Genomic DNA, 27210 nt, shown 5'->3' with positions numbered 1-27210 from the left:
ACAATCTCAGTATGGAACTTTGGATTGATGTATGCCATTTCTGTAGCATTTTCTATTGCATATTTGATTTTATTGAAACTCTTTTCATGTTCTCTTGACCATTTAAGCAAAACATTTTTCTTGGTTAATTCTCATACTAGAGCCCTGACAGTGGCAAAGTCCGTTAGGTATTGTGAACAGTAGCTGGCCATTCCCAGAAACAAACGTACCATTGGAGGATCCTGTGGGTGCTCAGCATTTGTGAAAGCTTGTACTTTTGCAGAATCAGATGTCATTCCTCCATCAGAAAATATATGGCCAAAGAATTTCAATTTGTTTTATAGAACTCACACTGTCAGCATTTAAAGTCAATTCTGCATCACTGAGTAAATGACATAATTGTGTGAGGGCTCCAAAAATTAATGTGTCACCGCTATGGTTAAATGCATTCAAAACAGGTTTTTACGTGTTGTATAAAGTTCTGCTGCTGATGACACACCAAAACTGAGGGGCATATTTACAAGAAAGTGGCACATCATAAATGATACACCACTTTTCTTCTGCCCTTCTCCCCTCCCCCACTGGCACCTAACGACACCATGGTTGTGCCGTATTTACAATACGGTGCACCATGGCAGTCGTTAGCACAATAGCGCCAACATTTTTGATGCTATTGTGGCACTTTGTTAAACTAGCGTAAAAAATGTTGATGCTAGTACAGCAAAGCACAGGGAGGCCCATTGAATTTAATGGGTGCGTCATTTTAATGCCTGCTCTGAGCAGACATTAAAAATTATGCAAAAAATGGTGCAGTGAAATCTTGCAGATTTCACTCCCCATTTCTTAGGGCCTCCCAGTGCCGGAACGCCCCCCTTGCTTACATTATGCCACAGGCATAATGTGGCTCAAGGGGTAACAAAGCAGTGCAATGCAAGCATTGTGCCACTTTGTAAATATGGCATGTTGGAAATGCCAACCTAACGCCACATTAGTGTAAAAGAAATTACACTAATGTGGCGCAAGGAGGCGCAAGGAGCTTGTAAATATTCACCTGAGTCTTTTGAATCTAAACAAACCAACATGTTTCGCAAAAGTTGTAATATATCAGCAGTTTTCTTCTAGTTCTATCTGATGATAACCTTTATTTAAATCAAGCCAAGAAAAGATCTTAAAACAATTTAATCGCATAATCATATCTGCAATGTGCGACCCTGGGTGTTGCTCTTGTCCAATTGCTTTGTTTGCTTAGAGCATGTCAACTCATATGCTCACAGCTCCTTCATAGCCCTTTTTAGGCACTACAATTATAGGAGAAAACCACTGCAGTGGACCAGTGGAATGTTCAATAATGTCATGCTTTAAAAATGTTTAAAGTTCTTTTTCAGTAGCTTCTTGTAAATGAAAAATAACTTGTCTATGGTGGTCATTACAACCCTGGCGGATGTTGTTAAAGCTGCGGAAATACCGCAAACAGGCCGGCGGACAAAAAAAGGGAATTATGACCCTGGTGGAAACCGCCAACTAAGACAGCCACTTTAACAGCCACGGCGGTACAGACAAGCAGCGCGGCGGTTACCGCCAACAGACAGGCGGGATACAATGTACCTCCCACAGTATCACAATCCGCCACCTTTTCCGGGGCGGATTCACCGTGGATAAAAACACGGCGGAAACAGCTTTTTCTATTGGAAAACGCTCACCTCAACACATCCCACGAGGAAGGAGGCCACCATGGAGCCGGAATTACAAATACTCCCTGCCCTTGTCTTTCTGCTCCTCTACGACCAACAGCTACGTAGATGCCTAAGACACCGGTGAGTACTGCACCTACGACACGGGGGAGGGGGGAGGCAAAAGTTAGGGGGACACCCACCAAACACCCCCACCCCGACCCTCCCATATTACAACATACACACCAATGCATTCACAAAAATCACAATAACAAGCAACAATCCCCCCGGAAGAATGCAAAGACAATGCGAAATTCGGTCAAACATTATAATGTGCCAATATACATGTCATACAAAAATATACTGATATATATATTTGAAAATCCGTCATAATTATATATACAATACGAGAAGTAGTGCAGATATGTACACAACAATGTCCGTGAACCAACAGTCCAAAAATGCATGGGCGAGGCCCACAAACGATACCTGACCACAATCGGAGAGAACACTGCCGGGGCATCAGATCGAAATACTACAGGCACCTCAGGGGGAAGGGAAGGGCGGGCACCTCAGCCAGATGAATGGAAAGCCAGATCCACGACGTGGCTCCATGCCCATTGATGTATCCTGGGAAGTGCAAAGCCACAGTCTCTCAAGTCTCTACAGTGGGGGGGTTGCCCACTGTGCCATCCTGGGAAGTGCAAAGCCACAGTCTCTCAAGTCTCACAAGTGGGTGGGTTGCCCACTGTGCCATCCTGGGGAGTGCAAAGCCACAGTCTCACAAGTCTCACAAGTGGGTGGGTTGCCCACTGTGCCATCCTGGGGAATACAAAGCCACAGTCTCTCAAGTCTCACAAGTGGGTGGCTTCCCCACTGTAACATCCTGGGGAGTGCAAAGCCACAGTCTCACAAGTAGATGCAGCTCTCTACTGGTACTGGGTGGGACAGGTGCCCAGACTGGATGAGTCTCCCCGTGAAAGTTCATTTCCTGTCACAGTCCCAGCTGCACATGGGATAAGGATGCCTGATGTGGCGGCCTTTTCATTCCTACCCGGTGCTTGCCCTGTTCAGCGGTGCTTTGCCATTGTGGTTCTGGACTGTTCAGCGGTGCTTTGACATGGCGGTTCTGGACTGTTCAGCGGTGCTTTGCCATGGCGGTTCTGGACTGTTCAGCAGTGCTTTGACATGGCGGTTCTGGACTGTTCAGCGGTGCTTTGCCATGGCGGTTCTGGACTGTTCAGCGGTGCTTTGACATGGCGGTCTTTGCCCTGTTCAGCGGTGCTTTGACATGGCGGTCTTTGCCCTGTTCAGCAGTGCTTTGCCATGGCGGTTCTGGACTGTTCAGCGGTACTTTGACATGGCGGTCTTTGCCCTGTTCAGCGGTGCTTTGCCATGGCGGTTCTGGACTGATCAGCGGTGCTTTGACATGGCGGTTCTGGACTGTTCAGCGGTGCTTTGACATGGCGGTCTTTGCCCTGTTCAGCGGTGCTTTGACATGGCAGTTCTGATACAGACATGTGTGTGTGGCATGACGATCTCTACACTGGGCATTGGTGTGTGGCATGACGGTCTCTACACTTGGCATTGGTGTGTGGCATGACGTTCTCTACACTGGGCATTGGTGTGTGGCATGACGTTCCATCATTGCCCAGTGGGGCTGTGGCAGCCGGGGCCCTCCTGGGCTGTGACTCCGGCAGTGGTCTCCTGACCAGTGACGATACTTGGGCCCTCCTGGGCAATGACTCTGGTGGTGGTCTCTGGACCAGTGACGATACTTGGGCCCTCCTGGGCACTGACTCCGGCGGTGGTCTCCTGACCAGTGACGATACTTGGGCCCTCCTGGGCAAATACTCTGGCGGTGGTCTCTGGACCAGTGACGATACTTGGGCCCTCCTGGGCACTGACTCCGGCGGTGGTCTCCTGACCAGTGACGATACTTGGGCCCTCCTGGGCACTGACTCCGGCGGTGTCGGTGGTCTCTGGACCAGTGACGATACTTAGGCCCTCCTGGGCTGTGACTCTGGCGGTGGTATCCTGACCAGTGACGATACTTGGGCCCTCCTGGGCTGTGACTCCGGCGGTGGTCTCCGGACCAGTGACGACGGTGCTGGCGGTTGTGTCTGGAACGCCGGAAATGATGGCGCACTTCTCCGCCGTGACACTCACAACAGGCTGGGCAGACTTCCTCTGGACCTTCCCCACCTTTGGTGGAGTCACAGCTGGCTCACCAATCCCCTTCGAACCCATGTCAGTTGTTGTCCCACCAGGAGTCTTAACACGGTCCCGTTGTCCACTCTCCACTTTTAGAGCCTTTACAGGGGGTGGGCTGCCACTGCCTTGGCTCCGGGTCCTACTGCCTGCCCTAGTGGCCGGTGCACTCCACAAGCCTTGAACACGCACCACTGGTATTGGAGGCTTTTTGGCTGAGGCGCTACGACGGGACTGATGAATTGGAAGGGGGGTGGGGGCAAAAAGGTCAATTTTACAGAGGGACAGTTTCTGACAAACACTGGGATTGGTAGCTGGAGGGGGTCTGGGAGTGGAGGAAGAGGAGGTGGTTGTCGGAGGTTTCACTTTAGCTGCTTTGGGTGCAGGTACTGGAGGCTGTCGTGAGGTGGATGGATGTTGGGTGAGTGATTGCCGGCGTTTGTGTACTTTGGGAGGGGGCGTCACAGACACACTGGGAGAGGACACAGGGGACATGTAAATGGCAGTGGAGGTGGTGAGTGCAGGTGAGCGGCTTGGGGTGCTGGGTGTCCTGGTGCGATTCCTGGTGCCTGTAGATGTGGTGCATGCAGGTGTGTGTGTAGACGAGACAGGGAGGGAGGAGGGAGAAGAGAAGGAGGGGGACACAGTGGAGACAGTGGATGTTGCTGTCTCTGTATGGGTGTGATGCTTGTGTGAGTGCCTGTGGGATGTGTGGTGCCTATGTTAGCTTGAGCTACTTTTGGGTGTTGACTTGTGTGCAGGCTGGTCTGTAGGTGTGCTTGGGATGGGCTGGGGTACAGGGGATTGGGTCTGGGTGGAGGAAGTTGGAGGGGGAAGGCTAGACACAGGGACAATGGCTGCCATCAGTGCTGAGGCCAGAGATTGCAGGGTTCACTGAAGGACAGCCTGACCAGAATGAATGCCCTCCAGGAATGCATTACCATGTTGCAACTCTCGTTCTACACCCTGGATGGCATTCACAATGGTAGACTGCCCAACAGTGAGTGACCTGAGGAGGTCAATGGCCTCCTCACTGAGGGCAGCAGGGGTGACTGGGGCGAAGGTGATGCCCACCCTCCTGGGTGAGCGGGCACGGGGCGAACGCTGAGGGGCTGCTGGGATGGCGGTGCTGGTAGGGGAGGTGGCGGCTGTACCTGTAGAAGTGGGGTGCACAGATGGTGCCGCCACCACAGGGGAGCTCCCATCGGCAGACGAGTCCGTGTTGCTGGTTGGTGATCCGGTGGCCGACGTGAAGCTCCCCTCGCCCTCTGTCCCACTGGTGCATTCAGAGTCTGTGGTGTGGCCCTCCATGGCCATGTGGGATGCAGCTCCCTCGTGCTCCGGTGCCACTGTACCTCCGCCTGTTGATGCTGATGTACAAAAGGACAGGGAGAGCAGGAAAAGGGGGGGAGACAGAAGAAAGAGAGTTTTAGTGCATGGCACCGTTGGCGGACAAGACAGACGCAGCAGCCCCCTGCATTACGCCGTGTTCCTGCACTCTGCACACGCAATTTCTGGGATATGGCCTACATGGCAATGGTGGACATCTGCGCACATGGATGCCACAGGGGCAACTATACCTCGACTTGGCACTCTGCTGAGGGGGGGTTGAGTGCCACATGGCCTACATTACGGAGGGGCCTTGCCTACCTAACTCGCCCTGGCCTTTGGGACACCCACAGCCCACCTCCCCCACCCAGACCCCTCCACTGCAAGCAAAGTCCGCAGAATGAGGTAGTACTCACCCCCTTGTGTCTGCTGTGATGCCCTCAAGCGCCCATCCAACTCCGGGTAGGCCACCACCAGGATCCGGAACATCAGGGGGGTCATGGTGCGACGGGCACCCCTCCCACGTTGGGAGGCCATCCCCAACTGAGCCTCCGCCGTCTTCTTGCTGCAGCGGCGAATGTCCTCCCATCTCTTACGGCAGTGGGTTCCCCGTCTCTGGTGGGCCCCCAGGGTCCGGACCTCTTTGGCGATGGCACGCCAGATGTCCCTCTTCTGGTGGGCGCTGACCTACATGACATGCACAAGGAAAGAGGAACAGTCATTACCAACTGCACCGTCAATGTGAGTACCCCCCTCCCTACTCTGGCCATGTGGCCCATTCATTCCCATGCATTAATGTTCTATGAACTCTGCCCCCTTCCCTCTTCCAACCAGCCCTCTCCACCCAGGCCTAGCCCATACAACGTGCTCCCGGTGTACTAACCTGTTGGTCTGGAGGACCGTAGAGTAGCGTGTACTGGGGGAGGACCCCATCCACAAGTTTCTCCAACTCCTGTGCAGTGAAGGCAGGGGCCCTTTCCCCAGACGCAGCAGCCATCGTCGCTTCCAGACCGAGGTCACAGCAGCACTTGCAGTGTAGGTCCTCTCCTGTCGAAGGTCAGGTATCTAGTGATTGAACAGATAGAAAATGGCAGTGACATCCGCGGCGGTGACGTCCGCGGTGGTGCGCATCATCACCGCCGGCACACCTGTTCATTGGCTCCTGAGATCCATAGGGTCCAATGTTAACCAATGCAGCATTGCGCCGCGGTCTACGACCGCCTACCGTGACGGTGTGCAAAGCCAGCGCAGTTGCCCCACAATCCCATTGTCCCAGTTTAGAGGTCAGGCAGCCACCATTTCAGGGGCCCACATGGCTTCATTTACTACTGCGTCACACATAGCTAGGCCTACACTCAACACACATACAGGAAGGGTTTTGTGTCTGGTGTAGTCTTGTGTGTCACTGTGGGTACATACCTGGAGGAATAATGACTGGTTCTTCGCTGTTGTCCTTCGTAGGCACCGTCAGCTGGGACATATGAGAAGATGGCGGAATCCTCCGGTGTACCGACCGCTGGTGGACCTGTTTACAATGGAAGAAAGACATGTCATCGTCACCTACCGGTTTGACCGTGCCACTATCCAGGAACTATGTACCCAGTTGGAGCCAGACCTGATGTCACCAATCCGCCATCCGACTGGAATCCCCCCTGACGTGCAGGTGCTGTCAGTGCTCCATTTCCTTGCAAGTGGGTCATTTCAGACTACTGTGGCCATGGCATCAGGGATGTCCCAGCATATGTTTTCCAACGTGTTGTCCAGAGTGTTGTCTGCCCTGCTGAACCACGTAAGGAGATACATAATTTTCCCTCAGATGGAGGATTTGGCTACAGTGAAAGGTAACTTCTATGCTCTTGGACATATCCCCAACGTCATAGGTGCCATTGATGGGACCCATGTAGCTCTGGTCCCCCCCCACAGGAGTTAACAGGTGTACAGGAACAGGAAGAGTTATCATTCCATAAATGTCCAGATGGTCTGTTTGGCAGACCAGTACATCTCCCAGGTAAATGCTATGTTCCCTGGCTCTGTGCATGACGCCTACATCCTGATATGATGGCTCAACTCCAGAGGCACCGTGTATGGCTATTGGGGGACTCTGGTTACCCCAACCTGTCCTGGCTATTGACCCCAGTGAGGAATCCCAGGACCAGGGCAGAGGAACGGTACAATGATGCCCATGGGCGGACTAGGAGGGTGATCGAACGCACCTTCGGCCTCCTGAAGGCCAGGTTCAGGTGCCTCCATATGACAGGTGGATCCCTATTATACTCACCGAAGAAGGTGTGCAACATCATCATCGCCTGCTCCATGCTCCATAATTTGGCTTTGAGACGCCAGGTGCCTTTTCTGCAGGAGGATGATCCAGATGACGGTGTTGTAACAGCTGTGGAGCCTGTGGAGCCTGTGGACAGTGATGAGGATGAAGCTGAGGAAGAAGAAAACGACAACAGGGAGTCAGTCATACAGCAATATTTCCAGTGACACACAGGTGAGAACATTTTCTGGTTTAACATTACATTAACTTTCACACGTCTACCTCTATCCTGTTCCTCGATTTCAATCACTATTTGTTAACTGAGTTGTACCCTTCCATTACGGTTTCACAGGTGTGGTAACCTACGTGTCAACTGCTTGCATCCTTCATGGGCTTGTGATGTGTGACATAGGAATGTTAGCCTTACAATGGTACAGCCATTATGACACTGTCATTGATAATACAGATTACCAAATCATAGACTGACTCCAGATTGTTTTGTGTTTCAAGGGTGTTTATTTAAGTGCTCAGAAAATGAAGGGGGGTTGTAAGATGGTGATGGGGGATGGTGGAGGAATGTCCATGGCAGAGTCCAGTCTATTAGTCTCACAGGTGCACTGCCCATCTGGCCATAGGAAGTGGATCTGGAGCAGTTCGAATATGGACAGGGTAACAAAGTGGGACAGTGGGAGGACAATCAGGGTGGTCTCATTTCCTGGCGGGGGTCTTGCCATCTTGCTCTGTCCTGTTCCTGGATCTCAGGGACCGCTTGCGTGGTGGTTGTCTGTCTGCAGGGGGTGGAGTGCTGGTGTGGTGGTCCTGTGGCGGGGCGTCCTGTCCACTAGTGCCGGCGGAGGTGGTGGGCAGTTTATTGTCGTGGCTAGTGTCAGGGGCCCCTTGGAGTGCCACAGTGTCCCTCAAGGTCTGCTGTATGTCCTTCAGCACCCCTACGATGGTGCCCAGGGCAGAGCCGATGGTCCTGAGCTCCTCCCTGAACCCCACATACTGCTCCTCCTGCAGGCGCAGGGTCTCCTGCAACTTGTCCAGGACCGTCGCCATCGTCTCCTGGGAGTGGTGGTATGCTCCCATGATGGAGGAGAGGGCCTCGTGGAGAGTTGGTTCCCTTGGCCTGTCATCCCTCTGTCGCACAGCAGCCCTTCCAGTTCCCCTGTGTTCCTGTGCCTCCGTCCCCTGGACCGTGTGCCCACTACCACTGCCCCCAGGTCCCTGTTGTTGGGGTGGTGGGTTAGCCTGGGTGCCCTGTAGTGGTGGACACACCGCTGATTGACCTGTCCTGGGTAGGGAGGTTTGGGCCCGCTGGGTGGGTGCTGTGCTGGTGTTACCAGAGGGTGGAAGGTCGGTGTTGGGCTGGGCCTGTGCAAGGGGAACCGACTGTCCTGAGGCCCATGATGGTCCGGGCTGGTCATCAAGATCCAGTAGGGCAGAGCTGCTCTCGTCACTGTGGGCCTCTTCTGGGGGTGGAGTGGTGTTGTCTGGATCCTCTGGTGTGGTGAGGGTCCTTCGGGTTCCTGCAGGGGCATAAGAGCATGATTATTGCATGTGTGTGTGTGATGGTGTGCAATGGGTGGGTGTTTGTGTACCCTAGTGCAAGCATTCCTGTGTGTGGGTTTGTGTGATGATGGTTGGGGGGGGGGGGGTTCTGGGTATATGCAGTGGGCATGCTTTAGTGAGGGGTGTCCATGTTTAGTTGTGTCATGCAGGGCTTGGTGTTGGGATGGGTGGTTGGTGTCATGGGTACATTAGTGAGGGTTGTAGTGATAGAGGAGGGGGTGAGGGAGGGGGTGTGTGTGACAGCATGCAGGTAGGGTGGGGGATATGATAGTTAAGATTTGACTTACCAGTGTCCCATCCTCCACCGACTCCTCCGAGGCCCTCAGGATGCAAGATGGTCAAGACTTGCTCCTCCCATGTTGTTAGTTGTGGGGGAGGAGGTGGGGGTCCGCCGCCAGTCCGCTGCACCACGATGTTGTGCCTGGAGACCGTGGAACGCACCTTCCCCCGTAGGTCGTTCCACCTCTTCCTTATGTCCTCCCTATTTCTTGGGTGCTGTCCCACGGCGTTCACCCTGTCCACTATTCTGCGCCATAACTCCATCTTCCTGGCTATTGATGTGTGCTGTACCTGTGAGCCAAATAGCTGTGGCTCTACCCGGACGATTTCCTCCACCATGACCCGGAGCTCCTCCTCGGAGAAGCGGGGGTGTCTTTGGCGTGCCATGGGGTGGTGTGGATGAGGTGTGGGGTGGTGTATGTGTTGATGAGTGTGGTGAGTGTAGTGGTGTGTGGTGTTTTGTGCGTGGATGTTGTGTGGGTGATGGTGTTGTGTACCTCTGTGTGATGGGGTTGTCAATTGCTGTGCTCTCTCTCTGGCCTTCTGTCGCAATTGTGGTCGTAGGGGTTTGTGGGTGATGTGGGTGTGTGTTTTATATTGTATTGGGTGTGTGGGAGTGTTGTTTGTATGTGTATCAGGTGTGTGTATTTGGAATTGTCCAATGTGGCGATGTTTTGGAGATGTGTGTGTATTTTAAGCACGGCGGTGTGTACTGCCAATGGAATACCGCGGTTGAATGACCGCCGCGTGGATTCGTGGGTCGTAATAGCATGGGCGTGTTTCTGTTGGCGTGGAGGTGGAGGATTTGTTTCTGCATGTTTATCACTGACCTTTGGTGTGGCGGTGTTGTGTGGGTGTCTGAATTTCGGCGGATTCCGAGATGTGGGTCATAATAGCTGTGGTGGTATACCGCGGCAGCGGCGGTGTATTGGCGGTCTTCTGCACGGCGGTAAGCGCCTTTTACCACCAATGTTGTAATGACCCCCTATGTCTCTGAGAAACAGGACGGACATCCTTATTAATATGCAGTTTTTCTTTTATAGTCTAATTTTCCAAAACCAGGAAACAATGAAAGGAATTGACCTACTATCTCGTGTTGAGCATTCATGTTGTAATTCACGGAAATCAATTCCATGTCAGCAGCTGTATTGAAACTGAGCAGACACTTGCTGATGTACCTTCAAGTACATGGATCGGTGGTTGGACTTTTGTTTTCTTATGTTTCACTGTTGCCATAAACAAACCTTTACTCTTCATGGGTATTGATGCAGCCTAAGTATATACTTTGATCTTTGACGGCATGAGCCGTGGTAACGGAGACAGTTCATTGTATTTTTCTCCAGGCATTATACCACTATCGATGAAAAAAGGTATTGGACATCCATTTATTTTCAGTTTAATCTTTGGTCAGTGTTTGTATTATTTTGTTATTTTGACATGTCGACTTTTCCCCTCAAAGGCAAGCAGTCTTAGAAGTGCATGTTTCACTTAGGTAAGCATTGACATAGCACAATCACTTTCTTGACTTTCACTTATTATCAAAGCTGAAGAACTGTTTAATGATGATTGAGATAACAATCAACTTCATTCAGTATCTATTTGACTCAACTGATGTCACTGCTTGGCCTTGTGGGCGCGCGTCAAACGTTGTTTCTGGAACGTTCTTGTGGCCATTTTGTCTTTGCATTGTCATGCACTTCCTTTTCCTTTGCTCTGCACATCATCACAAAATGGTTCTCTTTATCACAGCCTTTGCTTATTTGACCAGTGGCTGGACACTTCCTTTCGTTCCTTTGTGTGGAAATGCAAATCCTCATCTGAAACACAACTTCATTTTGCGTGTGGACATCACTTTGTGTCCTTCAGTCTTTTATTTTGAATTACTTTTCACACTCATGGCATCCTAGGCACCACCAGCCTCCATGTCAGCAGCTTGTCTCCCATCACATTCCTCAGCTCTGGCAGCCATCAACACTCGCTTCAGACTTAGAGTTTCTCTCAGCATTCGTCATCTGAATGAATCGAACAAGCATGTCCATTTATTACCCTAAGCCTCATGGCTTCTTAAACATTAAATTCATTGATATTACAAGGTTTGATGAGTGTGTTGAGCCTTTCCACAAATTCATCAATCGTTTTGCCAGCTCTTTGATGTTCTTGACTGAAAACATATTGTTCATAATGAATGTTTGGTACTGGATTGAATTTGAGTTTAAACGCATTCTTAATTTTAAAGTATGTGATTTCACCGTCAGGTCTCTTCATTTTCCTTATGACTTCTTGCACACCATCACCTGCAAGAATTTTTAGATATTCCTAATCATTCTTTTATCGGTCTCTTCAATTGGATCAATGAAATCTTCAAGTGTCTCTATCCATGCACTCTACCTATTGCCAATATTTTGCTTTCTGGCAGTGTCGAATGGCGGTGGTGGTTTAACGAAGGCGGCAGCATTGTAAGCCAGTGTGGAACTCACTGACGTTGAGAGGAGTGTTTTCCCTGGCCTCTCTAACTGGAAATCAGACTCCATTCCATTCATGCCCCAGTCCTGGCCCGACGATGGGCCAGCCTTGAGTCGTCCTTGACGGGCTTCATTGACAGAGCAGCCTTCTGCCGAGTTCCTGGCCCCTGGAAATTCAGACTGCTCCTTTAGTACAACCCCTATGCTTCTTTATGGGGCCTGCGTCAGCCATGACGCAGCCACTCTTTTTAGCGGGCTTAGTAAGTCCTTTACTTTATACTTTGTATACTTCAGTTTGTATTGTTTTACACCAGGTTGATCCACCTTTAGCACCCTTAGATATTTGAGAACTGTCTTTAACTGCGCTTTGTAAACCTGGTTGAATCCACCGTTAGCATTACCCCTCCATATTTTGTGAGGCAGTGCGGTACCTTTTAGTATGATCTTGGTCGTAGCTTCCTGACCAAAGATGCGTAGACTTTTCCTTGAAGCTCTCTCTTCATTCACATCGACAGGAGTTGTGTTTTGACTCTATATACGCCAACCGTCGAAGCAGCACTTTGACGAAGGCACAAGTGGCATGCACGAGCAGTTTGCTTGGACCACGGCAAACTCTCCAGAAGAGCACTTTTGTTTTCGGGTTACTTATCCCCTATCACCCCAATTGCAGTGTCCTCCCAGCATGGTACCCACTAAATGATTAGGGCACGTACGGCGCTGTAAATCATACATCTTTATTCCTCTGCGTTAATCTGTGAAGCCAACATTCTAAAGCAAACTCTTATACATTCTATTCTAGCGATGACATCACACACTGATACGGAGTCCTTGGGAAGCCATAAAGGTTTTTGTTCAAATCATGCAAGACACTACACCGGCTAACAATACTAAGACCCTGTTAACACCACATGGTGGGTTGCCTGAAGTAAAAGGTGAATCAGAGCAGAGATAGCTCCATATTGATGCCTTTCACCAAGACATTAATTTTAGGTGAGTATGTCATGTTGATGTTGAATACACCTCCCAGGTCTCTTGCACGCATGGTAGTAATTGTTTGCCTTCCCAGACTTTGAAGTCATTCAGAAAGGAGTCACTCCTCGGACCATACTACAAGGTGGGCTTATTGACCCTGTTTGTAATGCATGCCTTTAACTGGGTGCACCTGATGCAGATCAGTGCATTGCATATATTTTTTTACAGTAAATGCGCTGTACCTAGTGCAGGCGCAACCATCACTGGCAAGAGGGTATTAGTAAAAGAGGAAACGGCTGTTTGAAGCCACTGATCCGCCTTTCACTGCAGGCAGGTACTCAGGCTCACTGGGAAGACACAGCTAGGATTGCTGCTGCTACACCCACCCGCAGGGTGATGCCTGGGATCACCACGGTTCCCTTCTAAGTGGCACCCTCGGGTGGGGGGGGGAGCTAAGCAAGCATCACCTCTACGGGGTACACAATCAATGCACCTCATGACAGCTTCGTTGCCCCTGTGCCCACGTCTATAATAAGGAGCGTGTGCAAATGCAGCGGGTTCACTAATTTGTATGTGGGACACAGCCCCATGCAAATTAGGTAATGCCCCTTTCTGATCACATCGGTGCACATTTGTGTTGGCTTGATCCATATTACAGAAAAGGCTACACAAGCGTCTGTGGGTTCTGCTGTGTCCCGAGGGCGCAAAGAACTAGGGCACAGATGCCTGCAGTACTGTCTATAGATATGCGCCCAGGTGAAGGTCACCTAACACCAGGGTCTCAGTCTCATATCCACCCAAAGGTCGCGTTCTCACATCTGCATGGGTCACAGATGCATGTGATGGTGTAACGTGCTTCAAGGCCCAGAGCTATCAGAGGGGACCTTCAACAGATCATCCATCGGGTACCAGCTCAGTGCAATGGTGAGAGGCGCTACCTTTCGAGAAAGGCGCTTGCATGAGTACACCAAGAAAGCATCACCTGCAGCGCTCTGTCCTTCAGGCGCTGTAATACGTCATGTTCTGCATCTCCTCCTCCCTCCATGTCCTCTCTTCCTCTTCGTGCTCTGTCCCTCTCTCTGCTCTCTCCTCCTCCGGTCTCTTCTATCTGCCTCCTGTCCTTTTCACGGCCTCCCCTCCCTTCCACTGGTTCCCTTTTTTCTTCTCTGCCCTCCACCCTCTCTCTGTAAGTGGTTTAGTTTTTTTTCCCCTACTTCTTTCCACATTTCCACCCCATTCTTTTGACTCTCCTCCTCACTCGTTCCTCTGTCGTGCCACGTCTCGGTTTCCCTCTCCGGGGGGCCTCGCTGCCAGCACCGGGGTCACATTGGACGGGGTTTACTCTGCAGGATTGCAGGGGAGAGCTCGGCTCGGATTCCGCCCCTGCGGCATATTTCCGGGCCCCGCAGATGTGCTGAGTGCGTGCGGCACCCGTCCTTGCACAGGAGAGGGCTCCTCAAGGTGAACTCTCCTCCGAGGGGGGCTCTTTAGCGCTACCTTCAAGAGCCCCTCCCGCCCCATCTGCTACATCAGCTGGCCGGGCCCACTGTCGAGAGGGTTAACTCCAGCACTCGGGATGTTCGCCAGCAGCACCGAGCAAGCTGGGACTTATCAAAGGGTGAGATCTATAAATACCTTCCATGGACTGAACCCGAATCCTTACGCACAGCATAGATATCAGTCGTTTCATATCCACCCCCACGGAACAGCAGCCCGCACAGCCAGGCAGCAGTGGCACAGGCAGGGCCTAGACTTGTGCACGGAAGGAAATGGGCCCTCTGGCTATAACCGGGGTTCAGTGGGCCCGCAGTCCTCTGGGACCCGGTGCCACTGCACCTGCTGCACCAATGGAAGCTACGCTCTCTCGCAGACGCGTTGCACGGGTGCCAGGGGTCCTTCTGCATGCCCAGAAAATGGGCCCTCATTCCCGTGCTGAGTAGTAAGAAAAAACCACAGAAACACATTCGTGGTTTGGGGGGTAGAGGGATCCCTTATGGCCCCGTTACCTCTGCGCCTGCTTCAGCTCACCATTGATGGATACGACGCTGTTCCCTGACGGAACAAACACAACATGGGAAGTACAAACAGCCCTCACATGCAGGCGAGAGGGGTGGTAAGCAGGGGCGTAGCTTCGGGGGGTGGGGAGTGTTTGTGGTGTTACACCCCCCTAATAAATGAATTTTATTATAAATAGTTGGGTACGGGTGCTTTCAGTCGGGTATGCGTCTGTCTGATTTCAACAGGAAATTTTACACACACAGACAGAAACGCACACTCTCTCCCTCTCTGTTTTGAGAGTCCGACAAATGTTGGTTCTTTTACAAAATGTGTTCATTTCTCTCACACAGTACTCATATCAGTCGGCATTACACCGGCTCACATTACATAACAGTAGATGGCCTCGATTACTTTTCAAGTATTACTTTAGAAAAAGATTACATGGACCTTCGTGCCCTGCATCAAATAACAGAAATACCTCAGGCGGGTTTCTTTATCCTGTACAAGATTACAGAATCAGTTTAAATTAATTGGTTTAACCTGCCGTTTGCAGAAGCCGAATAAAATCATTACTCCCCCTTCCCTGCATAACAAATGATTGCTCTGATCTCTTTATCATATATTAAATTACAGTACAATTCTTCACCCTGCGTCGTGATTACAGAGGCTTATTACATTGGTTGTTTTGTCCTGTATGAGGTTACACAAATTTAATCCTATTAGTTTATCCTGCAGGAAATAACAAAAGGTGTTATCCTGCATCAGATTGCAGAAAGAAACTACATACGTTACCTATATATGCATCACTTTACAGATTACTTCCCCTGTTTCAAATTACAGAAGGCGTTAGTTTACCCTGCATCACATTACTGAATCAGAATATTTCACTTTATCCTATATATGATCACATTAATCATTACTTTAGTGTATTTTGTGGTACAGAAGGGCATTACAAGGATTATTTTATAGAGCATCACATCACATAAGATAACTCCGTTTATAGCACCTTCCTTGTATAACAGAGGAATATATGAATTAATTTACAATGCATAAAATAACAGACTACATTGATTATTTTCCAATGGTTCAGATTACAGACGCTGACTACTGTCAATACTGACTCTGTAATAGGTAACAAAGGATTACTCTACTTGTGTTGGTATGTATTAAATTACAAGAAGTGATTTCATGGGTTACTTTACCCTGTATCAAATTACAGAAAGCGATTACATGGGTTAGGTTAGCCTTCATTACATTACTAAATTACACAAAAAATTAATGGATGGAATGCTTGAATACATTTCAGACACTGCTAATCACTCTGGCCGCATCCCAGTCCATAGTTATTTTGCGCACCATGCCTCCTCAGTTTTGACCCACCTACCCATATGCCAACCAGTCATTACCCTGCTCCAGTCTAATCTGCGGTGGCATGGTGTGTTGGGATGCTACCCTGAGTGATTGCCAGAGTTTAGAATTATTGCAAGCATTCTCCGATCATCTGTTGAGTGTTTGATTCATCAGATTATTGCAGGCGTGTAGCTTTTTTTTTTACGCATCAGTGGCACAGGCTGCAGGCCCATTTCTACAAGGGCATGCAAAGCAAATTTGTGTGTCTTTTTATGGCCTTGTTGATATGGAGTAAGACAATGCAGCGCCTTACTGTGCGTCAGAGAGGCATTCCATGGGTGCTGCAGTGGGTTTTCCCACACCAACAGCCATGGATTTTGACACATTCTCAGATTTACAAGGATTTATAACTCTCGGAATGCGTCAAAAGGCTATGCCTCCCTACGGGAGGCTTAACAATGAGAAATAACTTTATTTTGCCTCGTTTTTAGGGTTGAGCCTGCGAGTGCATGCGCTAGCGCATGCATCTCGCTTGTGAGACTGTTGTGTACAGTAGGGCTTGGAGCCCTCCCGTTGCTTAGCATTCAAAGGCTTCATGCTTACGCTCCTTTATTGCCTCCTCATTGGCCAGAGCAGATGAAACGTCAGTTCCGTCCCTTGTCGTGGAGCACCGGCCAAGCACAAATAGATTCGAGTTAATTAGTGCCTAACCTCTGCCTCAACGTAATTAAGGTACTATTGCCCCCCCCCCTCACTGCCCACTCTGGTGATTCCTCTCTTGAAGATTCCCACTGTAGCCTCCTCAGTTCAAGCACACACAGTTCTTTCATTGCCTTTCATTGCCTTTATGAGTTTATGTTAATGACAATGGGGTTTATTTTTATTTTAAATTGTATAATGGCTACACTTTACTTGTGAACAAGGTGTTACGTTACATGCCGGAACGCGTTGGGATGTCTTTTGCCATACAGCATAGCACTTGTTTAGCTTCCCCCCCATACAGTCTGTGGATAAAAACTTTTTTATGTTCTTTTCCTTATTGAAAATTGAGTGCATTTCCTTTGCTATACAAGCACAACTCAAATTAAGGTGGGCTGGCCTTTGGGCAACTCATGGGGTGGACGGCCACCCCTGAATCCTACATAGGAAGGAGGCAGCAAAGCTAACAGCTGATTTACTCTGCCCCAGTCCGACAGGCACCTCACAGGCACTGCTCAAGACATCCCTCGTTTTAATATGGGCTGCTCTACTGAACTCAGATTCACAACCCTTTAAAGCAGCAGCTTGCAAGGACATGCTCCCTACGCAGTCTACGCCACACCTGCCACTTATCTCTGTTGGATCCTCAGTCGAAGTCATGGATTTGGAAATACCAGCTGCTGCCTGACCTTTAGGGCAGAGGGACCACGCCCCCCACCTTTTGCCCCTCATGAAGAGTGCCTCTCAGGCTGAGCAAAGGTCAGCCTGACAGACACTCAACATGTTCAGCTCAGGCAGCCAGGAGCGAGACATGCGTGATTCGCGCACACTCCTGGCTGTCTGAGCTGAATTGTGCTGGGCTGAAGAGGTCATAGCTCCTATGGGTGTGACCTCCTCAGCTCAGCAACGGTGACTCAAGGCCCCCCTCGGTGGTGAGGGGAAGTGTCACTCATTGACTTCGACCTGGGCGCTTCATGTTTAAGCCCCGAAGTGTCCAGGGCTAGTATCAATCAGTTTCACCTCGTCACAGATGGTATTAGCATGTCAGACCTTAATAAGTAATCTTACAATGGGATGCGAATAGGTCGATGAACTTTTGACTCGCAATTTAAGAAGTCCTTACCACAGCTCCAGTACATAAACCAATAATGGATGCACAATAATCAACAATCATTAGTAATCAATAAAATCAAGAATCAATGGAGTCAGTATTTGTCACTGACCATGACCCTTCAGTCATGAATAACCACACCTTTAGTAAAAGTTTAGAACGTTTATTTCCCTATATTAACAATGCTAAGGTCATGTAGATTAATCTCAAAATCAAATGTAACACATATAGAAACATCACTGGTTATCCAAAGTGGCGGAAGAAACGCAATCTAATCAAAGCTTGGACTACAACAAATTCTAAAGTTACGGTGCAGATCAATAGCAAAGTCAATTGCGACAGGTTATAATATACGTGGAATTCAGCAGAGAAATTAGTCAACCATTAGTCCCTGTTATCGTCAGTCATTTGTGAGGATCCTTAACTAGCATCAGATTAGCATCAGATGTTGGGCTTCATGTAAAACAATTTAGTAACACAAATTTGGAAAACATCTAACTATGGCTATATCAAAACAGCGCAGTTGGTACCTAGAAAGGAAAAGCGAATATGCATAATAATCACATTTCAATGTATACCTATCCTCGGTATGGGTCAGCAAAGCAGAATCAGTCTTCGCCCTCAGGACATCAGTTGGTCAGCAAGGCATCAGGTTCTCAGTCAGGAAAATATGGGCAAAGTCATTTAGCATTAAAGATGAGCTTGTCTCTAGTAAAGACACACAAGAAAGTAATAACCTTTCGGCCAGGAAATGTTGGTAGAATGACTGCATGAAGGCAAGGGCAGAATGATCCGTCTTTTCTCTGCAGCGTTGTTAAGTCTAAGTCACCTAAACTATCCCCTAATTCCCTATTGGTCAGTTATTCGTATGTTCACACTCTGGCCAACAAAACTACTATCCCAAATCTATGAATTCTAATATTTCTCTGTTCTCATGTTGTTGATTGGTTCGTATTATGATGTCCTCATCATCCGGCTTGTCAAACAACAATATTGTTGCAGCTTCTACTCTAGTCAGTATCTTCATTGTTCCTGTCCTGGGAAAGTCAGTCTCACACACATTACACAAGAAATGTTGCAATAGCAAGAACATCATCTCCTAGCAGTCGGTTCACACGAAAAGCTTCTGTTTATGAGCACATTTAAACAATACAATAGACATTTCACAGTTTAATTCACTTGGTCAGCATTTTTATTAAACGCTATGAAATACAGCTTCTACGTGAGGCCTGGCAAATAGGCCAAGAGAGTCGCTAAGTTAAGGCCTACAATTAATAAAGCTAAAGCTAAATTCATAACCCTTAATATGACATATTACTGCAATAGTCTAACATATATTCCATATTTCATAAGTATTAATCATTGTTTAGTACATTTCTTTAACCTTGATGGCCATTCTTTGTGATCACATTTTCAAATGTGTGCATTATTTTCTACGTTATTTCATTTTCTACATAACTTATTATTCAAGATACATACAAATTAATAAATAATTGTAATTAATAATTTTTATGAAAGCACCTTCGCTAGCAATGGGGAGGGGTCAGCAGTCTCACTGACCCCATCCCACTCTGTGACAAAGTTGGGACTGCTGCCTTCCCTCATTGGCTGACCTAAGGTCAGCCAGAGAGGAAAGGTAGCACTCCGAACCCTCCTGGGACCTCCGAGCTGAAGGTAAGTAAGTGTGTGTGTTTTTAAATGAATGTTTGGTGCCTACGTGTATGTTTGAATGTTGATGAGTATTGTGAATGTGGGGGGGTGGGGTGTGTGTGTGGGTGTGTGTGTGTGTGTGTGTGTGTGTGTGTGTGTGTGTGTGTAAGGGTGAGTGTGCTGCCCGCCCCCTCCCTCCTAAAATTACCGGCCGCCACTGGGAAATACATGTTAGAATGTAATGGAAATTACAAACCATGGAATGTTCCGTCATCTGGGTACATGCAGGTCTCGGGTGCAGTGGCGTAGCGTGGGTTGTCAGCACCCGGGGCAAGGCAAGTAATTTGCGCCCCCTAACCCGTGGATTTTAGCAAGTGCGAGCGCGCCCCCCCCACAGATGGTGCGGCCGGCCCCCCCTGCACTCCCCACGCTACGCCACTGCTCGGGTGCACGTACATTATTCAAACGAGCTGTGCCCATCAATACTCTTGTGTTCTGTGAGACAACAGAGTCAGAGCAGGGACTCAGTTTGGACTCACACAGGTGACGTTTCCCGGCGAGAGGAGTGTTTTCTGAAGCAGCGAGAGGTGAGAAGTACAGATTAAGTGCAGAAATTACTGAAGTAAAAGCTAGTCCCTGAGCAGTGCGCTTGAGAAAGGCTGGACAAGTCGCTTCTCAGTTCCACCAAATTAAATTAAAGTAACTGTTAGCTGGACTCACTGCACAACTGACATTCGCCAAAAATGAATGAAATGTATATTCTCTTGAATGTTTGGGAACAGGTGTTAACTGGCATGCCTAATGTTAAAAATAACTCCTGTCATACTGGGCTAAACCTATATCCAGACACTTAAAATAATGCTAGATAAGAGAATTGTGGGGCAGGAAGAACGCCTTTTTTTGCTCAGAATCACAGATATAAGTCTAATGCACAAATGGTGGTTAGAACATTGATATAATGGCGCTGAACCCAACTACCTAACCACTACTGGGTTGTGCGCCTTCACATTGGGAAGAATTTTAGACTGGAAAATGTGGAGACCATACTTCTGGGAATAAAATCCAACATATCTTAATGAATGTGACCAGTTTTGGTGCAGAGGAAGGCATGGGGAACCTGCTCTGACCATATTCAGGGCCAGGAGCTGGTGGAGAGGCATTAATCCTTGTCAAATACCTAGGCCCTTCCTTTGTTATTTATTTATGCTGATTTCAATAGTGTGAACGTGGCCAAGGGCATTAGAGCAGTTTACAAAGGAAAGAAATTTACACATGATGATAAACAAAATCAATGTCTACTAAAGGGTAAAATGTAACCAAAATAAGTGAACAGAAGCAAAACTCTTTAACACAAGAAAGAGACAACTGTATAGGAAATGCCAAATGTGACAGAAAACCGAGAACAAGTATTGGCAAAGCCAAACTCGCGCTTATGCGAGAATTATTGGCTTTGTCAATTACTTTTCAGCCATGTTTTTGTACAGCAGGTGGCTGCTATGCAACATGGTTGAAAGTAAATTAAAAATGAAAAAAGCGCCACGACACTGTCAATGCTGGCTGCATCTTTTTGCTTTCAACCATGCTGCATTGCTGTACAATATGGCTGAAAAACACAGTCAATAGATTTTGTGTAGGCGAGACCTATTGGCTTTGTCAATGCTTGTTTCCTCTTTCTCTGTGTGCCGCAGACACGTAGAAGGAGGAAAGTTGCTCCATTTATTGTTTTTGTGCGGGAAGGTGCCCCTTCCTGCACAAAAACAAACATTCCTACAACTCAGACACCCTTGCACTATGGTGCAAAGGTGCTGGTGTATGGCAGCCAATTGTGCGCCAGCACAGTGGAAGAGGACAGGAATTAAAGATACGGCGCATTACTGCCCTTTCCTTTTGACACAGGGCAGCGCAGCAAGAAACATTGCAGTGCTGCCCAGCGTAAATATGCCCCTAGGCCTCAAAGGTATTGCTTTGTCCTTCATCATATTGCAGACAGAGTACTGGGATTACTGATCCGTTTATCAGAGTACTGACGAGTCCTACTTCTTCTAGGCTGGTTTTGTGAATAGGAATGTTCGACCAGTCAAGGCTCCTGGGGCTGCCCTTGCCTGCCAGCAGCAGGGTCCTAATCTTTCTATCTGCATGATAGGGCATTTTATGGCACCCGTGAACAGGGGAGAAGCGGCTAGCCAGTGTGCCAAGAGCCCTTGTGCACGGAAGGAAATGGGCCTCCTGGCTGCAGTACTCGCGGTTTACTCTGCCCCTCAGGCCTACGATCCCCGGTGCCACTGCGCCTGCCGAACCTATGGAAGCTACGCCCCAGCAATAGAAGAACATTAAACTCAAGGCACGTCTTCCTGTATACAAACCGAAGGAAAGTAAGCACGAAGGCGATAAACACGGACAAGGGTGCAAAAGTCGTGTTATCAGGCCTAACAAGGAAGTCGGGGTTTGATCGCAATCCACATGGGAATGGAGTAATGCTCCCATGTAGACAACCGGGCTGTGCGGTGCCCGAGAGCCGAGAGTAGCATCCTTGCGGGGCTGGCTCTGCCTTTTATATTTCCGAAGCACAAAGGAAGCGAGCTCGTGATCTTTATAAAAATTACGTTCATCAAATTCTGTGAAGTTAATTTGATGAACGTGATTTTTATAAAGACCACGAGCTCGCTTCCTTTTCTATTTTCCAGGGGTACAAAAATCACCTCTTACGACCCAGGTGGGACTTGAACCCACAATCCCCAGCTCCGGAGGCTGATGCCTTATCCATTAGGCCACTGGGCCAGTTGCGAAAATAGAGCGGTGCGGGAAATCTCGAGGCTGCTAAAACGCGCGCTCGCGCTGAACAGGAAGCTGGGGAGGATCGGACTGAGACGAGGGCTCTGCGCGCGTGACCACAGCCACGTGAGAGGAAGCAGCCGGTGCACCTAACCCCAGGCAGGGCAGGGCGACCGGAATTTTAAATTAAAACACCGGGACAATTCGCAAAAAAAAGACTACAATTTTACTTCACCTGAGCGCACAGAAGGACAACGCTCGTCAGCGTAGATTTACAAAAAAAGGTACTAAGAACATAAATGCAATGCCATTTTTAAAGCCAGTATTAACGCTTGTTAATTAATTTGCTTTCCCATAACAGCTGCTAGCTATCTCTGCTTTGGAAAACATAAAAACCCTTTCGAAAACCAGGGACATTTGCTAAATTTCCCCAAATCTTTCAGGACAGTTGGTGAAAAAACGGGACTGGCCCGGCAAATCCGGGACGCCAGGTCACCCTAACGCAGGGGCTTCGGATTCTGAGGGGGCAGGACCCTTCAGCAAACAGCAATAGACGCTACAGAACATTACAACCGTTCGCCTCCTCTATTTAAAGTCTAGATAAAGACTAGTGAACATGGTGCCTCCCCATGTACGAGTCCCCGGGTACCCTTCTATCCCAAGCACACTCCAGGGGACATTAATTAAAGTTACTCTGATCCACCGTCCACTTCTGCCATTTTCACTTTCTAATTCACTGCTCTGAAGGCCACGAGGAACTTCAGATCCCAGAGTGCACTTCGGCAAGTACTAGCAATGCCTGGAGCGAATCTGCACAGGTCACCCCCTACGAAGACAAAAGCCACTCTTCACGAATGGATGACGAAGTGACGCGCACGGTCACCTTGTGTCGCGTGTTTTCAGTAAGCATAACACTGCATTCTGGCAGTTGTAGTCTTGTTTCTGCTCAATTGCACTAATTTGTGAAAAACACGTAAAATACTAATGAGCAAAAATAAAATACAGAACTGAAAAACTTGTGTTGTACTAAAATGGGGTCGTCTGGCCACTTTGGGCAAATAATCTCTCTGTATTTGGAGAGAGGGGCGAGGGTCTGGTGAGTGAGAGGGGCAAATTAGGATGCATATTTTGGAAACGTAGCGAGGGTGGTAGGAAGGCTTAAGTCCTGGGCATATTAGATCGCATGGAGAGATTTGGGACCATATTTATACTTTTTGACGCACAACTGCGCCAACGCAGTTGTGCGTCAAAAAATCTAACGCCATTCTGAAGCGCCATGCGGGCGCCGTATTTATTCAATGACGTTAGCCGGCGGAGCTGCCTGGTGTGCGTCAAAAAAAATGACGTACACCAGGCAGCGCCGGCGTAGGGGAATATGGAGCTTGGGCGCCAAAAAATGGGGCAAGTCAGGCTGAGGCGAAATTTTCACCTCAACCCGATTTGCGCTTTTTTTTTTGGCTCCCAACCCCCATTCAAATGACTCCTGTCTTAGCAAAGACAGGAGTCATGCCCCCTTGCCCAATGGCCATGCCCAGGGGACTTCTGTCCCTTGGGCATGGTCATTGGGCATAGTGGCATGTAGGGGGGCACAAATCAGGCCCCCCTATGCCACCCAAAAAAAAAAAAAAAAAATTACTTACCTGAACTTACCTTATGTTCCCTGGGATGGGTCCCTCCATCCTTAGGCGTCCTCCTGGGGTGGGCAAGGGTGACAGGGGGTGTCCCTGGGGGCATGGGAGGGCACCTCGGGGCTCCTTCCGAGCCCACAGGTCCCTTAACGCCTGCCCTGACCAGGCGCTAAAAAACGTCGCAAAAGCGGCTGGACGTCATTTTTTTTGACCCGCCCACTCCCGGGCGTCAGTTTTGCCCGGGAGTGTAAATACGGCACACATGCCTCGGAGTCAATTTTTTAGACGGGAACGCCTACCTTGCATATCATTAACGCAAAGTAGGTGTCCACGCTAAAAAATGACGCAAACTCCATGGACTTTGGCGCTAGACGCGTCTAACGCCAGAGTATAAATATGGAGTTTGTTTTGCGTCGAATTTGCGTAAAAAAAACGACGCAAATCCGGTGCAAACGGAGTATAAATATGGCCCTCGAAGTTTCCCAGGTCTATCTACCAGATGCTCTTTAATTCCAAGTTTTTATTTGCAGTGTTTACAAATGGAATGCAAATGCTTGGAAATCCCAGAATGCCACCTAAAAGAGCTGGATTGGGCGCTCCTCACACATGGATCTGGGAAATTCCAGATCTCTAGGCATAAGCGTCTCGGCATAACAGAAGCTGCTTGTGTGATCAGACTCACAGAGGGAGCAAGGTTGGAAAAGTGGGGAGAGGAGTTTCCGGGGTCGTCAGAGGTAGAATGACCAGTCTCGGAGGCACCCCTTCTGGACGTTGCGTATCCATACCATAGTTATCAGGTATGTTGGTTTAATTTGTCTAACCATGAACCAAGACTACAACTCCCAGAATGCACCACGTTAAATCAAAACCATGAACTGGAAAAGCTTTGTCTCTGTGACATGGGGCATCTGGTCATCCCAAGCAGAGGGTTTTGAACGTGGCAGTGAGGTCGAAAGCGCTGATGCCAGCAGAGGGTGAGTTCTATTGAAACCTGAAGTAGGTAGGTGTGTGCACGGATGTCGTATTGCACAAGCCCTGGCACCTCATTTTAGACGGATGTGATCATGAAAATGCCCCCAGTAATAGCGAAAGAGGGCCAATGCCTGAAGAGGCTGACCTATTGGGCCGTGCTGTTATGTGGTGGGAGAAAGAAAAACGTGAAAGACAGCTGAACATACCAATGGATAGGATGGCTGACACAAAGCATGTATTTATGCATTAAAAATCTGGCCCACTGGCAGCTTTAGCTGTATCGTAAGCCGAATGCAATAAAAAAATTCTCCATTAAAAGTACTCAGGTTTATGCCATGCGTGATACCTCCAACTTGTTCTGGCGCCTATTCCAGCAGCACTTTGTACGGGTTCAACCTTAAAGGTGAAACTGCAGCTCCCAGAACACCGTTTGCTACGGGCTAACAAGGCAGGGCTGGCTGAAGATCCCATACATGACATGGGTTCTACTGGCAGATATGAAAAAAAGATGCCAGGTGATAAACGGACCCCTGGGTGATGTCATATCAGGGATACGTAATGCAAGTTTATAATAAGATGAACAGAGCCACGGTAACCAGAATGAAAACAAACAAAAAAAACAATCCAAAAAGCAGGACTAGATGTGCTCTTGCGAATACAGGACTCTTGCACGCCCTGTTGTAAACATCCAGCGGATAATTAACAAGTGCTTTTGTGCACATAACCCCGAGCTCTCAAGTTTCATGCATCCATGTGTGAGACGGTCATCTACAAAATATTTCTTCTGTGCATTATAGGACTTGTAGTTCTGATTTTATAATGGGATGCACGGGACTACTAATCCCAGAATGCAAAGTAAGAACCTGGGCTGGATGAGGTACTCGGGTAAGGACCTGGGAAAACTACAGGTCTGCAAAATCAACAGTGAAGGGTGTAATTCTGTATTGCCTGCCTGCATTAAGGGTCACAGTCTTAGGCCTTAACTAGATAACTTTAGTTAGATCAGTTCTGATTTATTTGGTCAATTAAGAACTAAAATGATCTAAGTATGTAACAGTGGCACACGTTCTGTGCTTTCTCCGAATTAAAAAACGTTAATAACAGTGAATGTGTCAAACCCTGAGTAACATCTAAGCACAATATGGGATAAAGGCCCCCCTGCCATACATTATAAGGATATTGCAAGTGACAGAGGTGTCCTCGGACCATATAGAAGAACAAAGCCAAAGGTGGAGTTCATTTAGAAGGTCATGGAATTCCAAAGTATCCTCATAATGTATGGGCGGAGGTACTTTATTCCTTATCATTGATGGCCATATCATCAACATTTCCACACACCGCATAAATCCTTGGCATGGTGGCGAATCATCTAAAAGAGATTGCATGTCTGCCAACATTTAAAAATTCAGGTAAAATATCTTGTGCAAGATGGTACTTACCAGAAAGCATTTAGATATATGTTGCAAGAAGATATTAGTCATTTTAATAGAAGTAGGTTTTAAAGAATGCTGTACTTTAGAATGTGTAGAAACATGCATATGGATTCTATCTTTCCTATAATTTCTTAAAACGTGAAAAAAATATGTTAGCATAAATATTTCCTTTCTGTTTACCACTGATCATTGAGAAAAACACAGCAGAAGAAGGGAAAAGCAACATTTCCTTTTTGCAACTGCATCTTGAATTATGTTCTGTGACTTGCCTTTTCCCTCTGCCGCTGGCTCTGGCAGTAGGCATTGTGATGCCAGAAGTCAATTGAGCTGTAATAAGTTACAACAGTTCAGCAGCTATCATTTTGTAATCACAGGCGACTAGGTGTGGCACACGTCTCTCTTAATAAGCAAATTAGTGAAATAATATCATACAGAGATTACAGAACCCCATGTATTATATATTATGGAATAAAGTGTCCCCAACATATATTTAAGAATATTGCAAGTCACAGAGGAGTTCCATGACCATATAGAGGAATGAGGCCGAAAACAGAGATCCTTTATTAGGTTATGGAACTCTGAGGTGGCACGCAATATCCTTATCATGTATAGCAGGGAGTACTTTATTCCTTATAATACATGTTTACAACATCATGTTTCTCACAAACCATTTAAATCATTGATGCTTTGTGGTTTCATAAAAAAGAGAGATCATGTTTGCAAATATCAAGAATTTCCAAGGGGATTATATAGTAGTCAATTTTCGTCATCCGAGGAAGAAATTATGGCCCAGGCCAAAGCAGGCATTGTGCGGTCAGGATCTGTAAGGATTTTACCCATGGGATATCTTTACAGGTATCTGG

At 48.1% G+C, this 27210-nt stretch overlaps 1 long non-coding RNA gene and 1 other non-coding gene across 3 annotated transcripts in view; one reads left to right on the top strand and one right to left on the bottom strand.

The window, feature by feature from the left end:
* Positions 1 to 14121: 14121 nt before the first annotated feature.
* The window catches only part of LOC138301863 (uncharacterized), a 76635-nt gene continuing 63546 nt past the window's right edge, over positions 14122 to 27210 (top strand). The window contains exon 1 of one of the 2 annotated variants that reach the window (XR_011205128.1): positions 14122 to 14352. This is a non-coding gene — a long non-coding RNA (uncharacterized lncRNA). Of the gene's footprint in view, positions 14353 to 22438; positions 22599 to 27210 lie in introns of those variants that run through there. The other variant, XR_011205127.1, reaches the window with a different exon arrangement.
* Positions 22248 to 22320, bottom strand: TRNAR-CCG (transfer RNA arginine (anticodon CCG)). Its single transcript has one exon. It is a non-coding gene; the product is annotated as a tRNA-Arg (tRNA).

Source organism: Pleurodeles waltl, chromosome 6 (assembly GCF_031143425.1).
Source record: "Pleurodeles waltl isolate 20211129_DDA chromosome 6, aPleWal1.hap1.20221129, whole genome shotgun sequence".
NCBI classification, from domain to species: Eukaryota; Metazoa; Chordata; class Amphibia; order Caudata; family Salamandridae; genus Pleurodeles; species Pleurodeles waltl.
Note: the sequence above shows the minus strand (reverse complement) of the source record. Positions and strands in the feature narration are given on the sequence as shown.